The 15,960-nt window shown below is 40.7% G+C and overlaps 1 protein-coding gene across 3 annotated transcripts in view; it reads left to right on the top strand.

The window, feature by feature from the left end:
- CMKLR2 (chemerin chemokine-like receptor 2) overlaps nt 1-15,960 on the top strand; it is a 45,934-nt gene that overhangs the window by 22,620 nt on the left and 7,354 nt on the right. For 2 of the 3 annotated variants that reach the window (XM_059727100.1, XM_059727101.1), the window contains exons 3-4: nt 2,668-2,717; nt 5,830-5,894. The gene's annotated coding sequence lies outside the window, so the exon portion shown is untranslated. The remainder of the gene's footprint in view (nt 1-2,667; nt 2,718-5,829; nt 5,895-15,960) is intronic. The other variant, XM_059727102.1, reaches the window with a different exon arrangement.

Below are 15,960 nucleotides of genomic sequence, written 5' to 3'. Positions count from 1 at the left end.
ATAGCAGCACTTTAATAGGTTTCATGAAACTGGTTTATGAAATGCTATTTATGGGTCCAGCATCCCAGTTCTTATATCTGAGCACGTAATGTAAAAAAGTAGATGAAATAAATGGAAATGGAAGTTATAGAAGATTAAGACACATTTTTGTTCTATACAAAGAAAAGAAAGACCCAAAATGGACTTTTCTAAGAAAAATGGTCTGGATGAGGGTAAAATATGCTGTACTCAATAATTTTTAGTGTTCAATTCTGCTCTCAGATATATTTGGAAAACAAGGTTTTTGGATAGGATCTTTTATCAACCGCTTGTTTCTCTCATGTTCTCTGGAACCTCATGGCTACAACACTCCAGCCATACTATTTAGATATATTCACTGTGTTTTCTAGGGTGTCAAATAATAGCAAATCCTGTGTGTCTGGATATCCTGTGCTAAACCTGACAGAGATTTATAAGTATGGGCTGAACTCCCTTTGATTCCAAGTAATATGACAAAAAATAGGAGCATAGGAGATTGCTACATTTTTTAAAATCCTTTTCTTATTAATGTTTGCTTACACAAAATATAGGTTGGATCCTCATCTGTTCTAAGTGCACATTTGGCACTGGAGGGGAGGGTGGTCATAAGCCATGTTACTCTTTTGTTGAGCCTGGAAAGACTAAACTAGTATTCTAAGCACATATTAGGGCAGCCAAGGAGCTGCTCTAACTTATGCTGACTAAAGCACCTCAGGGACAAATCATTCTTCACCAGCCTAGGACTGCCAGAACACATTGCATTCTGATGTGCTCCAATGTGGCTCCTGCACTGAGGAGATGGGGAACAGATGGTATGCATGTGGCTACACTGGTGTTATACCAGCTGGTGTTAACAAGGAGGACTTCTCAGCTTCCTGGGTAAAGCAGCTTTATTTCCCCTTTGGACTGCTGAAGCACTGGAAAGGGGGGAACTTAAGCAGGGCTAAGGACATCACCCTAGAATTCTCTTCCTTACAATAACCAGATTTGGTATAGCACCTACAGACACATATGTACAGTGGTGCCATCATAAGCAAAACACTCAATAGATTTGCACTACAACAAGACCTATACTTACTCACCCAGGTTTTATAGAAGAAAAAAAGAAGAAAAATGTCTTTCCACAAGGCTCATCTATTGATGATTCAGAGAAGGGGAAAATTATTAAGTGGCAAGAAGTATATAAATCCTGAGGTCCTTAGCTGTTTTCTTAGGCAAAATTCCCATTATACTATGGCAGTATTACCTGGGTAAAGAGTTGGAAACAAATAAAAACTTCCAGATTTATCCCAGTATTAACTAGAGGGTTGGGCACTTTCTTACATCCATAGGTGAAATGCATAGCAAACAGCAGGGGCTCCTTGCATTCCTTTATTCCTCCCCAGAAGTTTTCTGACTCCTATTTCAGGGATTCCTTGCAACTCCACTGGACTTTTCTCTCCCATGCCAGGGACTGTGCATGTCCTACACCTCCATGCCCCAATGCAAGAGTCTTGCCATTATTATATTTCCCCCCCTCTCCTTTATGGGGTATGAACATGTTAACTACTTTGGGAAGATGGGCAGAACCTCAGCTTTAATAGCACTTTTCATCAGTAGATCCTAAAGAACTTATGAAGAAGTTACCTTCAGTAAGTCACTTTACATCTCATTCCAAACTATAAAATGTGAAAAAATGTTAACTGCTTTGTATAGTACTTTTAGCTATACTAATGAAAAGTGCTAAGTATGGCTTATGCCTGAGTTTTGTAACAACAATAACAATTGATGTTGCTCCATGGAATTCATTTGCAGCTGCTTTCCTCATTTTACAGATCAGAGAACTGAGGCACAGAAGAGTGATTTCCTCAAAACAACCGAGCAAACCAATGGCAAAGCCAAAAATAGACTCTCTAGGTCAGGGTTGGGCAAAATGCGGCCCGGGGGCCAGATGTGACCCACCAGGCTGCTCTATGCGGCCTGCAGGGCCCCTAAAAAATTTAGAAAATTAATATTACTCTGCCCTGGGCTGCCTGTCATGCGGTCCTCGATGGCTTGCCGAAACAGAGGGCAGTAAGCAGCCCTCTGCCCAAAATAATTGCCCGCCCCTGCTCTAGGTCTTCTTGAAGCCATGTTTGTGTTCTGTCTAATAGCTTACACTACCTGTCAGCTGGGGATCTGTCTCTCTGACAGGTAAAACAAAAAGAAGAAAAACACTTTACTGACTGTAAATAAGTATAGAGTATATGATTTAATTCACAGCATTGCTGGAAAATATTCCCGTTAACTTTCTAAAAACTTCCCTGTTTGTTTAACATTACTTTTTATGAACCAAAATGCTCATCAATAAAGATTCTGTTCAAAACCCACACTCCCATTGCATAACAAAAAGCATGCAACTGTGAGGTTCGTTTCCATTCACTAGCAACCTCATCTGTTGCAGACACTGACCAAAATGATTCATTTGTATATGTAACATTTATTTTTGGTGGAATGTTGGGCTTATAAAGAGAGCTGATACTTCAAAACAGCTCCAGAGAGCTGGAAATATTTCATCTGGGAGGGTACTGAAAAAAACAGTGTTATTAAAAGGAAGGCAGTAGCGAAGCAAAGCAGATGGAAACAGCCAAGTAATTTTGATCTTTATGCCTTCCTTCATTCTTCCTTCAGCTGCAGATCTCACATCCCAGTTTCCAGTGTTTTTTCCCAACAGAGCAGAGGTATGTAGGTTTTTCTGTTATACTTTTTATTCATTTTTAAACTTTTCTCAACCTGAGAACTAATGCAGTAATAGTGAAACAATTTGCGTAGCTTAGTGGTACACACATTCACTAGAAAGGCTTCCAAAAGAGGGCCTGAATTTTATACTAAATGTATTTTTCACCACTCTGACACCATAAAAGGATGTGAATTAATTTTGATGATTTCCTAATAAAGTGCATCTATTTAATTTAAACCTGTGTGAGGAGCACTATGTAAACTGAGTGTAAATAAGAATCTGAATCAGGCAGAGTCTCAGTCTCTCTCTGTCTCTCTCTTTCTTTACTTGCATTTTGACTTTAACTAGATTTGTTTGGGAATTGCAGTTTGCTCCAGATGTAAATTAATTCCAACATCAGCATCTAATAGAAAGAAAATATTTCCTCCATATTTTGGGAGGAGGGGGTTATATTTTAAATTAAGCAGATTGCAACATTTCTATGAATCTCTTGAATTACCATGTAAACAAAAGGAAACAAAGATTTATAAAAATCAATAAGAATTCATTTTTCAAATGAAAAGCACCTATAATTATTGAACATTTATAGTAGTTTACACCATTCTGGGGAGAAAGGAGAATGAATGGGAGAGTATCAGGTAAAGAAAGAAAACACACATTTGGGGAAATTGGAGAGTACTATGCAGCCACCATGGATCAAATCCTGAAGGCTGGATTCACCTCAAGTCTTCAATAGACCTAATCATGTGCTTAAGTACCTTGTTCATTCAAGACATGAGAGATGAGATAATCAGAGTAGTTTGAATTTAAATATTGTTGACCTGTCTTGAAATGGGGAATTCAAACATCTTGATAATCTGGTCTATACCTATTAATCTAATGGGAATTTTTAGTCTACTGTTATAGTCCACGATTTCCCCTCCTCCACAGAAACTGGGAGGAATGGACAGAGCATTGCTCTAAGGCAGTGATTCTCAACCTTTTTTGGACCAGGACCCATTTGTAAACATTGATGGCCAGTCCTGATCCAGTGTCCCTCACTCCTGATCTGCTGTCCCCAGCCCCCCAGTATGTAGGTCAGTGGGATATGGGGGGCCCCCCAAGCAGCCCCTTTCAGGCTGGAACTCTGCCTGTCTGCAAGGGAAATGCCAAAGGTTCCCACGTTTTTCTCCTTTAAAGGAGAATCCGTTTTTAAAGTTTGTTCACTGCCCTTTCATATATTTTTGCGACCCACTTCTGGGTTGTGACCCATGGGTTGAGAAATGCTGCTCTAAGGCACAAATGAGCGAGCTTAGAGCCCACTTATACTGTCTGAGAGGTTAAATGTATTCTGCACACTTGAAACCTCTGAATCGGGCAGGATTTTTCCTGAAGAACAAATCTTTGGGCTGGATCCTTATATGTAGACCATTGACGTTAACAAACATTTCAGTGTTGATCCAGTTTCAGGATTTTGCTGCAGATTTCTTGCTGCAGATTTCTGATGGAGGGATTAATCACTGATGACAGGCCTAGAAGTTTAGATGTTATATGTAATATATATGTTTTTTTAATTTAATTTAATTTTTTTATTTTTTTACTTTGTACTATTTCTTCTGGTCTGAGAATGTAGTAATTTCTGGGATGGTGTTAATTCACTGCCTATTTTAGGAAGCTCAAAGAGGTGAAGTTATAATTGTCCTTAATACTAAAACACTGGGTCTTGATGGATTCTCTTCTGACTATGCTAAACATGTTTTCACCTGGGTTTCTAGATCTATTATTAGATTCTCATTTTCACTGAATTATCAGGGATATTTGGAAACTCCAGCCAGTGCTGACCTAGTATTTACACAGGCCATTATTTTGTAGTAAGTGTTTGATATAGGCTTATTTATTTATTTTACAGCATGGAATCTGTTCCAACATCTGCTTGGCCATGTGTCTCCAGCAGATGGATGCCTCACTATTGCTTACTGTCTCTGATAGCTTCCGATTGAATTAAAAACAAAATGCTGACAGATTCACCAGAGTGCCAAGCTAGATTAGGACTCTTGGTTCCAAAATGATACCAACTGGTCTAATAAAAGGTATCATTTTGGAACCAAGAGTTCTAGTGTTTTGTATGTCTTTTTGTCTGAGACCAACACGGCTACCAAGTACACCCCTGAAGCTAGATTAGGGCCATCCTATGTGCATGTGTGCACAGGGTGAGGGCAACACCTTCATCTGCAAGACCATGTCCCAGAAAGGGAGGTTGTCATGATTTGGCTGAGGAGAGCCAGTGGACATCTGGGCTAGGAAGGGCCATGGTATGCAGGTACAGCTGTGTACATTTGTTACAGTTCTGGAACCAAAAAGGAGGAGGGCCACTGTGGTGTTCATCAACTCAGCCATTTCTACACACTTCCTACCCTTGGCCCTAGTCGCAACAGCCCCCTAGGCAGGGGATTGTGGGCAGGAGAGAACAACAAAGCCCCACATCAACCTTGTACTGTCCCAGTAGTGAGGCTTTCTCCTTTGGTTTGCTATAAGTTCTTTACCCCCAATGCAGAGGCAATAATCTGACCCCATCAATTTACTATATAAACATAATTAAACAAATCAAGGATAGTTGTTACTTTTCTCTACTGATGATGCATGGAGGTGAACACTGGTTGTTGCAGCTCAGGCTTACAGAGCCAACTTAGCTGCAGGTGGATTTAGAAAGGTTAGTACTGCAGACTTTCTATCCTCATTGGACCCAGAAGGCCTTTCAACTCACCTGCATTCGACCTTCATTCTCTGCTCCAGTTGGCTTCTTTCTACTCCTGCTTCCCTCCTCTCTCTATCACTTATTGCTCCTGCACTATCTATCCACCTGCATTCCCACTTAGGTCTTGGTCACACCTATCTATTCCCCATTCACAGAATCTGGCTATTTGCCCTGCAGTGGCAGATGTGTGCAGAGGCAAGACTCACAGGCTGCCCTCATACATTTTTACAGGGGAGGAAGCATACAGAAAAAAACTAATGTTTCTTCTGCTTTGGGACCTATGCGCCCCATTGTGGGTGCCTGACCAGAGCAGCAAACTGGGGGTTTGTACGTATGAGAGAATTGGAATCAAGTACTGACCTCTTGTTTTGTCCCACAGGCTAGTGTTGGTTTCCTTATTTTGGCTTGGACTCCTCTCCTGTTCCATCAGGCAAATTAACACAAGTAAGTTAAATCCAAGGTACTTGAAAGACATCTGGACAGCACACATGCACAGAGACAAAGGGAACAGCGGTGTGTGATTGGGAGCAGTCTCCTAGTTCTCTTCCTGTCCACTGCACTTGTCTAAAATATCCATGTGAGAGAGAGGAGAAACAACCAGTCTGACAAGGCAAAAATATGAAACTTTGCTGTTTAATTTACAGGAGTCTTGAGCTTCTAGAAGCATCTCAGAAGATTTTCTGAGACTTCAGGCAATTGATAGCAACTTACACTTTGCTCTGTCCCTCTTCGCTATCTCGCCACTTTTCTTATCTTGTTACTTCTTTTTCTTTTTATCACTCCTTCCTTCAAAATCTTCCCTTCTTCCTCTTCTCTCCAATCCTACTGCCCTCCTCACTACTCTAACTTCTCTGAGGATGTATTTTAAATGGGTAGCACTATGAAAGTTATCCAGCACCTTTCTGTGAGATGGAACAATTGGTCTAGTGAACACCTGGGTTCTATCCCCAACCCTGCCTTAGAACCAGATGTGTGATCTTGGACAAATGCCCTTTTAGTTTCTGGTTCCCTTCCCTCCATTTGTCTGATCTTTTTTAGTGGCAGAGCAGGAACTGTCTCTTACCAAGTGTAAGTACAATGCCCAGAAGCATCAGTAGGATAATAATTTGCACCCCACTGTCTCCTTTCTTATAATGAACTCAGCTGCATGTAACCTGATTTAAGTATAATTATCCTGCAAAGTGTTGAGGGCCTAACTCCCACCCAGTTTATTCAATACTTTACAGGCTCAAGCCCTAAGAGAGGGATGAAGTTAAGTGCCAAAGATCACATAGGAAGCCTGCAACTGAAGCAAGAAGAAAGCCCAGATTTCCTGGCTCCCATGTCAGGCTAAATTTGAGGAATAAGTACAATTGATGCAGACAATTGGAAAGCGGCACTAATACAGTGAATATCCTCAATCCCTGTACAGTACATAGACCTCAGATAGAAGCACCTTGTGCCCTTTCTAGTAATGGCAGTATATGTATGCTGTGAAAGCACCTGTTCATTAACACAAGAGCTGTAGTACTTGTCCTGTTCTAACACTGCCCAGAAAAATAATTGCAAAGCAAGAAGAATATATTCTATACATGTTTCCCAGTGACACTGGAAAATTTTTCCTTCATAGTAAGCATGACCAGAAATAGAGACAAGTAGCTCATTACCACAGCAGTTAGCTTATTGTGAATCTCAGGTGCTGAAAAATATGAAATGTAGTTTCTACAGGGAAGGAGGGGAGGTATTTTGGCTGTGAGCCAAAGGAGGGATTGCTCAGATTCTGGAATGAATGCAATCGTGGCACTTGCAGTAATACTTCATTAATGTATGTGTGTCCACATGATAAAATGTGTACATTCATTAGGGCGTTGATGACAAGGGAGTGGATTAGTCAGATATATGACACAACACATCTGCTCTACATGATTGACTGTTGATATGTAGGGTAGGGAGATGATGTCAGTGTGAATGCAGGTTTGTGTCTCTCATTTGAAGATTACCAGATCTGAATTTACTACCATCCATAATATGCAGCTGCTGACCAGGCAGGTCCTATCTGGTTCCATAAGAAGAAAGAGAGAGAATGAGGAATGGTGGAGGAGGGCAGGACAGGGCAGGGCAGAATCTCCTCCCAGGATGTACATGGTCTTCAAAGAGGGATGTTGTGGCTTCTTCATTCTGTCACAAATGACGGGTTAGTGCTACACTGGAAAAGGAAGCATGGTTTTGTGGTTAGGGCTTGGGGTTGCAACTCTTTAAATTCAATACTTGATTCTGTCACAGACTTCTTAGGTGAACTAGTCTTTTCATCCTACTGTGCCTCAGTTCCCTATTTGTTAATTGAGGGCAATGATGCTTCCTTTGTAAATTCAAATTCCCAGATAGTTGTGAGGTATTTGGAAAGGGCACATAAATAACAAATACTGAATAGTACTGCTGCTACCTTTATGCTATATTTCAGATTGCAGTGATACCTTTTCCCTCCTGTTCATCCTCTCTTGCAGGAGTTCTCAAACTTTTTTGTTTATAACATAGGCTCCTTTTTGACACAGGGAGCATCTTGTGGACATCTCCCCTTCTGTTAACTATACTAATCACTTGGCTTATTTGTGTACACATAACAGTGAACATGTAACAGACTTGTTGCAACAACAGCAATTGGTCACATACCAGGAGTATTAGGAACATGTTTTTAGGTTTTACCCCTTTAACAGCTGGAAGCAAGGAGGAGCCAATGCTATGTGATGACAAACACAGCAGTATTCTACACTGGGAAATCTGAGAGCTTCTGCTTTATTGTATCTTGTTTTGAACCTAAATGTATCTGTGCTTGGGGCCTACAGAAAGAAGAATCATTCTGATAATGTCCAGATTATGTATGCAGGGGTTTAGGTTGTAGCCGTGTTGGTCTAAGGACATAGGGAGACAAGGTTCCTTGGGTGAATTTGATATCTTTTATTAGACCAACCCAAATAGTTGGAGAATATTTATTAAGCAAGCTTTCGGTTAAAAAATCCTTCGTCAGGCTAAGGAAGTTTCAGCAGTTGGTGTGTGCTCTTCCTGGATAGAATGAAAAGTAAAGAAGCCAGGGGCTGGGCTGGGCTGGGCTGGGCTGGGCTGGGGAGTCAGTTGCCAGGCAGATTATAATGTATCAAAAATCCAATGTCTATGTTTAGTCCGTGATCTCTAGTATCCAGGAGGTTGATGAAATGGAGCTCATAGGCTCGTCTCTGGGAAGTGTTGTGTAAATTTCCCTTATACACTTCATCCTCACACACAACAATTTCACTTTTAATAATCAACACTTCCTCCAGATGATGGGAACAGCTATGGGCACTAAAATGGCCCTACACTATGCCAACCTTTTTATGAGCCACCTGGAAGAAGACTTCCTCAAGAACTGCACCATCAAACCCTTGCTGTACTTAAGATACATTGATGACATCTTCATCATTTGGAGTGAGAACCTGCAATCTCTGATTGAGTTCCATCAGAAATTCAACAGTCACCATCCCTCCATCCGACTTTCTTTAGAATACTCCAGCACCAATATCTCCTTTTTAGACACAATGATCAGTATCCAAAAGGGTAAAATACAGACCACAGTATACAAGAAACCCACAGACCAACATACATATCTGCACAGAACCAGCAACCACCCGAAACACACCAAAAAAGCTGTGATATACAGCCAAGCCCTCAGATACCACCGCATTTGTACTGAACAGAACACCCGAGTTGCCACCTCACCAATCTTAAAAAGGCTTTCACCCAACAAGGACACTCGTCCAGAGAGGTAGATCGCACGTTTGAAAGAGCCACCTGGATACCACGTGAAGAACTGCTGCAGTACAGAAGAAAACCCCCTGCAAATCGCACACCGCTGGCTATGACATATCACCCCTCCCTTGAACCTGTATGGAAAATCCTCAAAAAAATTGCAACCCATACTAGACAGAGACCCTATTCATAAAAAGATCTTCCCAGAGCCACCCATCCTAGCCTCAAGACAAGCACCGAACCTCGCCAACCTCATCACCAGAAGCAAACTTCCTCAAGCCCAGAACACACCAAAAGGATCCAGACCGTGCCAGGACAAGAAATGCAAAACCTGCCCCCATATCTCCACCACCCCCACTATTACTACACCCCACAACAGAGCCATCAGCATCCCAGGATCTTACAGCTGCACCTCCAGAAATATAATATACCTCATCCAATGCACCAAATGCCCTGATGGAAAATATGTAGGAGAGACCAAACAACAACTGAGCACCAGAATGAACGCACACCGGAAATCCATCAAAGACAGAAACACCCAGTTACCAATGGGGGCACATTTCTCACAGGAGGGCCACTCTCTCTCCAATCTCTCAGTCCTGATCCTCAAGGGAAACTTACACAACACTTCCCAGAGATGAACCTATGAGCTCCATTTCATCAGCCTCCTGGATACTAGAGATCAGGGACTAAACATAGACATTGGATTTTTGATACATTATAATCTGCCTGGCAACTGACTGCCCAGCCCAGCCCCTGGCTTCTTTACTTTTTATTCCATCCAGGAAGAGCGCACACCAACTGCTGAAACTTCCTTAGCTTGACGAAGGGTTTTTGAACCCAAAAGCTTGCTTAATAAATATTCTCCAACTATTTGGGTTGGTCTAATAAAAGATATCAAATTCACCCAAGGAACCTTGTCAGATTATGTATGGACATTTCTGAGCTGGGTAGGAAAATTACATATTGTTCAGCAGTGACAAAATGAACTAACTCATTGCACTTGGGACAATTGTGTGTGACAAAACTGTTGCTACTATTATAAGGTCAGTTAAGGGATGGGTATGTGGAGGGTTTTTTTGCTGTTGTTGTTTCTCTACCAGCAAAGCCCTAGGGTACATGCAGTTATATGGGCAGAAAAGTGCTTCTTTGCCTGTGTAAACTTTGTCTACTTTAACAGGGTTTGCTGATGTACCAGCATATACCATGAACCTTTGCAACCTAGGCTTGGCTTTAGATCCATGAACAGACAAGTTTAAAATCATGCATGCGTTGGCACGTTCTGACTAACTGTACATCTGGTCTTATTTGAAGACAGCTGCTTTTAACATAACAGGTGAAGTGACACGGAAATAGTATCCTGTGCATGAGCATATAATGCTCAGAGATGTAATGAGGAACAGTTGATACTAGTATTCATACCTGTGTTTGCTTGAATGGTGCCAAGTGAACATATGCTTATACAGGATCCTCTGTTTATTTCTAGCTGTCTAATCCAGGGTAAATTACCTGTTCAGTTCTACGCCTATCATTGCTGGCCTCAGGAACTTTATTCTTGCTGTGCAGATATAACTCTCTTTAACATTTACCTTTTATAGGATAAGCATGAGAAGGAAATACAACATATCTGCCCCATGTCCTCTTAACATAAGAACTGCTATAGTATCTCCCAGTATGTATTGCAACAGTTTTTTCTAAACTGTGAGATGACTCAGACCATATAGCTAGAAATGGCTACTTGATTCGCAATGCAGAAAACATGAAACAGAATTGTTATCCTTCTCATTCCATGCAAAATGAGATTCAGTCTCTTTGGTTTTGCTTATTTTTAATGGATAATAAAATGTACAGGAGTCCATACCTGGCTTGTAAACTCCAGATAGGACTTAGAATTTTTACAGGTGCCTTTGTAAACCCTTGAGAAAATGTCCATAACTTTAAGTAGCACAGGGAATGTAAACCTATTCCCTTCGAAGAAGGAAGAGCAGGGCAGCATGTCAACATTAACAAACTGTGTGCAACCCATCAGACCTTTTGACTTTCACAGGTGAATTTTTTGGTGAACTTTATATGTTCTTATTTTGGGGGGGGTGGGGGGAGGGGAGGGAGGAGAATAAAAACTACAAAAATAAGTCTTTCAATTTCCCCCTCAAATGACACTGATTTCTAGGGCCAAATTATTTGAGACATGGCATAGCAAACCGTCATTAGATGACTTTTTGAAAAGTTACTTGTTTCCTCATCCATAGCTTGACTGAGTCGGTTCAATTTCTGCCAACTTTCCTTTAGTCACAGATCAGGCATGTGGGATTTGTGGATTTTTTATGAGGCATTAGAAGTTGGTCTCTGGAATAGAACCCTTGTTACAAACATAACTTCTGAGAGACAGCCAGCGTTACAAGTTTAGCTTGCTTGTGAACTGAGGATCCAGCATTGTGACCTCTGCATTCAGCTTAGCTGGCCAAGGAAGACAGCAACTTAGGTGTACCACACTGAATAAATGGACTTGTGACTTGTCTGAATATTCATGTTTGTTTTTAACCAATCCAGACTGTCTATAAACTTTCCTTGACCCAGTCTATTAATTTTAAGAGTGACTAGGGTCATATATGAGAGATGGACCATGTGGGTTCCATCCCAGATAGCTGGAATAAGCTAACTGTATAATGAAATTCGGCTCAAATCTATTTGGTGTTAGGAAAACTTTGATTCCTTAAGAAAACTTCTAACTGGAGAAAAGTGAACTGAAATTATGATAATGCTGTGTGTCATCTACTATTGAAAGCCTTAGTCTGATTTCACTCTGGATTTCACTCTGGAGCTGCTCTATTGACCCAGGAGGGTCCCTAGATCAAACAGGATGTTTGTAGCATAGTCAGGAACAGCTCCACCTGCACAGATGTTCTAGTCCCATTTCATAATTACAGGACCATCATTAGCATGTCAGAGGGCAAAAGCACTAAGTAAAAACAAAAGACAACCTCTGAGAAATATAAGTGACTTCTTAAATGTCTTATTTACATGACAGACAAGGTTCTTCAGGCACAGGGAGAGTTTGTAATTTCTTTGTGTTCTCTCCTGGGTAGAGTGGAAGCCAGTATGCAGAATGCTGGTCTTTGAAAATGCAACTGCATGGCAGCCCGGAACAGAGGTGCTGTGAGACAATAGGTGAGAAAGGTAGGAGTGAGAGGAAAAGGGGGAAGGGTGTGGCTGTTAAAATGCAGGCTGGTTACCTGGGGTTATCAGATGGCAGGCAGGTTATAATGTGCCATATAGCCAATGTCTATATTTAGTCCATGATTTTTTGTGTCCAGTAGGTTGATACAGTGAAGTTCATAGGCTTGTCTGTGAAAGGTATTTTGTAAACTCCCTTTGAGGATTTAAACTGAGAGATTGGAGAGAGAATAGTTTTCTTGTGGGAAGTGTGCGCCCACAGGTAGTTGTATATTTTTGTCTTTGATAGGTTTTTGATATGTGTTCGTTCTGGTACACAGTTGTTATTTGATTTCTCCTACATATTTTCCATCTGGGCACTGAATGAGATGTATTATATTTCTGAAGGTGCAGGTGTAAGATCCAGGAATGGTGATGGTTCTATTGTAGGGTGTAGTAATTGTGGGGGTGGTGGAAATGTGTTGGCAGGTTTTACATTTCTTGGCATGGCATGGTCTAGATCCAGTCGGTGTGCTTTGGGCCAAGTGCAAAGTTTACTTCTGATGATGAGGTTGGCAAGGTTCGGTGCTTGTTTAAAGGCTAGGATGGGTAGTTCTGGAAAGATCTCTTTAAGAATTGGGTCCTCTTTTAGTATGGGTTGCAGTTTTTTTAGAATTTTCTGTATAGGTTCCAGGGAAGAATGGTATGTCATAACTAATGGTGTGCAATTCTGGGGATTTTCTTTTTGTACTGCAGCAATTCTTCATATGGTATCCAGGTGACTCTTTGAAAAGTACAATCTATCTCTCTGTAGGAGTGTTCTTGTTGGGTGAAAGCCCTTTTGAGATTTACGAGGTGACGATCATGGGTATTCTCCACAATGCTAATTCGGTGGTATCAGAGGGTTGGCTGCACATTACAGCTTTTTTGGTGTGTTTAGAGTGATTGCTGGTTTTGTGCAGATATGTATATCAGTTCATGGGTTTCTTGTATATGGTGGTTTGTATTTTACCATTCTGGATATTGATCTTAGTGTCTAAAAAGGAAATTTTGATGCTGGAGTATTCAAGAGAGAGTCTGATAGAGGGGTGATGGTTATTGAATATGTGATGGAAATCAATCAGACTGCAGGTTTTCAGTCCAAATGATGAAGATGTCATCTATGTGTTTTAGCTATAGCATGGGTTTGATGGTGAAGTTCTTGAGGAATTCTTCTTCCAGGTGGGCCATAGAAATGTTGGCATATTGTGAGGCCGTTTTGGTGCCTATAGGTGTGCCCATAGTCTGGAAGAGGTATTGATTGTTAAAACAGAAGTTGCTGCATGTGATGGTGAAGTATATAAGTTCAGTAAGGTTCTTTGGGTAGACGTGATGTCTTTTATTAGACCAACTAAAGAGCTGGAAAAAAGTTATTTGCAAGCTTTCAGGTACAAACACCCTTCTTCAGGCATTGGGAGACTCTGCTGCTGTTATGAGTTCTCTAAGGTAGAAAAGAAGCTAAAGTAAACAAGAAGTCTGTGAAGATACAAATGAGCATTTGCACCTGAAGAAAGGTATTTGTGCTTGAGAGCTTGCAGATAACTTTTTTCCAACTCTTTCATTAGTCTTATAAAAGATATCACATCTACCCAAAAAACCTTGCCTGCCTATGTCCTTAGACCAACATGGCTACAACCAACAACCCTAAGTTCAGTAATATCTTTAGGTCTGTACCCTGAGTTGTAATCTCGCTCTTGTAGATATGTAAGATGGCCTGGTGTGGGATGTCTGTATATAACCTGGTACCCTCCTAGCCATCATGGATGTTATTGCTGGAAAGGTGGTCTGACTCAACCTACTGAAGCTCTATGCAGATAAAACAGCAAAGATAAGAGTAATATGTCTGTAAATAATAGGCATATGGCCCTAAAACAACAACTGAGAATCTGGCCTTGAAATTGCCTGAGGACTGGCATAGAAAAAGCACATAGTAAAATCTTTTTCCATTCTATCTGTGGTTCTGGAAACATTTTTAATATTGTAGTTTGCATTTCTTCAGTTTCTTCTATTCAAGGATCTCAAGGCACTTCGCTAGCATTATTGAAAGGACAACACTCTCATGAGATACTTTAAATAATAATCTTTACTTTGCAGATGGAGAAACATAAATATTTAAGCCAGACATTTTCACACTTGATTGTTTAAAGTTAGTTGTCTAGATCTATAGATAGGCAACCAAATTAAAGGGACTCAGTTTTCAGAGAAGCACTGCCCTCAGGAAGTACTAACAGACCACTTAAAGAACAAATGCCATGCATACTCATTTCTAGAGAGAATGTTTGCTGTTTAAAAAAAGACATGAGCCATTTTAAACTTGGTTAGCTTCATTCAAATGCACTAAAAAAAGTGTTGTAACCTGTAGCTGTCCCCAAGTCTCACCTCCAAACTTCTAACCACGTTTTCCTGTTTATTGAAAAATATTTCCTCTCTCCTATTGCTGTTTGCAAAAGCAGATCTAGGAGCTGAGCCTATGCAGTAAAAGGCTCTAGTCCTGTTAGCAATTACTTGCGCACAGCCTAGGAGTGAAAACAACAGCTGCTAGCAAATGGCCTCTTCCTTTTACTGTGTCTGTTTGCAAACCTGTCCATGAGGGAGCCTAGTCTCCACTGTCTCTGTCTAGTTCTTGATGCTGGCATAGGCTCTGAAGAGATGTCCAAAAGGAAGACAGGATACAGCACCATGTTGCAGGAGTGTGCTCTCTCTATAAATCAATAGTCAAGTCAGAAATTGTATTCAGGAATATGTTTCTGGGTTTTGAATCGTGACTTGTTGATAGTGAAAATGAACTGTCCCAGCTGTTAAGGATGCTGTTTCATGTTTATGGTGTTTTTCTGCAGATGTTACATGTTTTGAAAAATGACTCAGATGGGTGGTACTGGTCTCTTGCACTGAGTCCACACCCTAGGGATATGTAATTGCTTAGAAAAATGTGGCTTATTTAAAGTTCCAATAAACACTTTTAAAAAAATTACATTTACCAGGACAACAAACCAAATTAAATCCCTTCAGGCTGATACACACTAGAAAGAACTGGTGTTGTCATTTTCTGTTGATGGAGCAGACTGGGAATGGAGTAGTGCTTCTGCATATAGTTTGATTATATGAATCTTTCTCCATAATAACATAATGCAGTTATATAGATATAGAAGGCAGATATGTAAGAACTGTAATAAACACATTTTTCATCACTTTTTTGCCCATGTACAAGTGACAGATTTAATTCTGCAATCATTTCTGCACATATAGAGGTTTACTTATGCTAGAAGCTCCATTGAAACAAGAGGGATTTCTTGCAGCAGTGAAGTTAAACATAGGCATATGTGTTTGCTGGATAAGGTGTCTTGAGAGCCTGTTCCTGCCACTCCTTTATCAGGCAAAAAAAAATGAATGTCATTGAAGGAATGCAGAACTGGAATCCAAGTCTGCATTCTGAATTTTAACTCCTGAACAGAACTAGTTCTCAGAAATATACCAATCAGCTCATCTGTTGTATACCCAACAAGCTATTCACATTCTGCAGGCAGTTACACCCATGCGTAGCGATGCAGATGGATGGGGT

The sequence above is a fragment of the Alligator mississippiensis genome, chromosome 4 (genome assembly GCF_030867095.1).
Source record: "Alligator mississippiensis isolate rAllMis1 chromosome 4, rAllMis1, whole genome shotgun sequence".
Classification (NCBI taxonomy): Eukaryota; Metazoa; Chordata; order Crocodylia; family Alligatoridae; genus Alligator; species Alligator mississippiensis.
The sequence above is the reverse complement of the archived record's forward strand: the minus strand, read 5'-3'. Positions and strand labels throughout refer to the sequence as shown.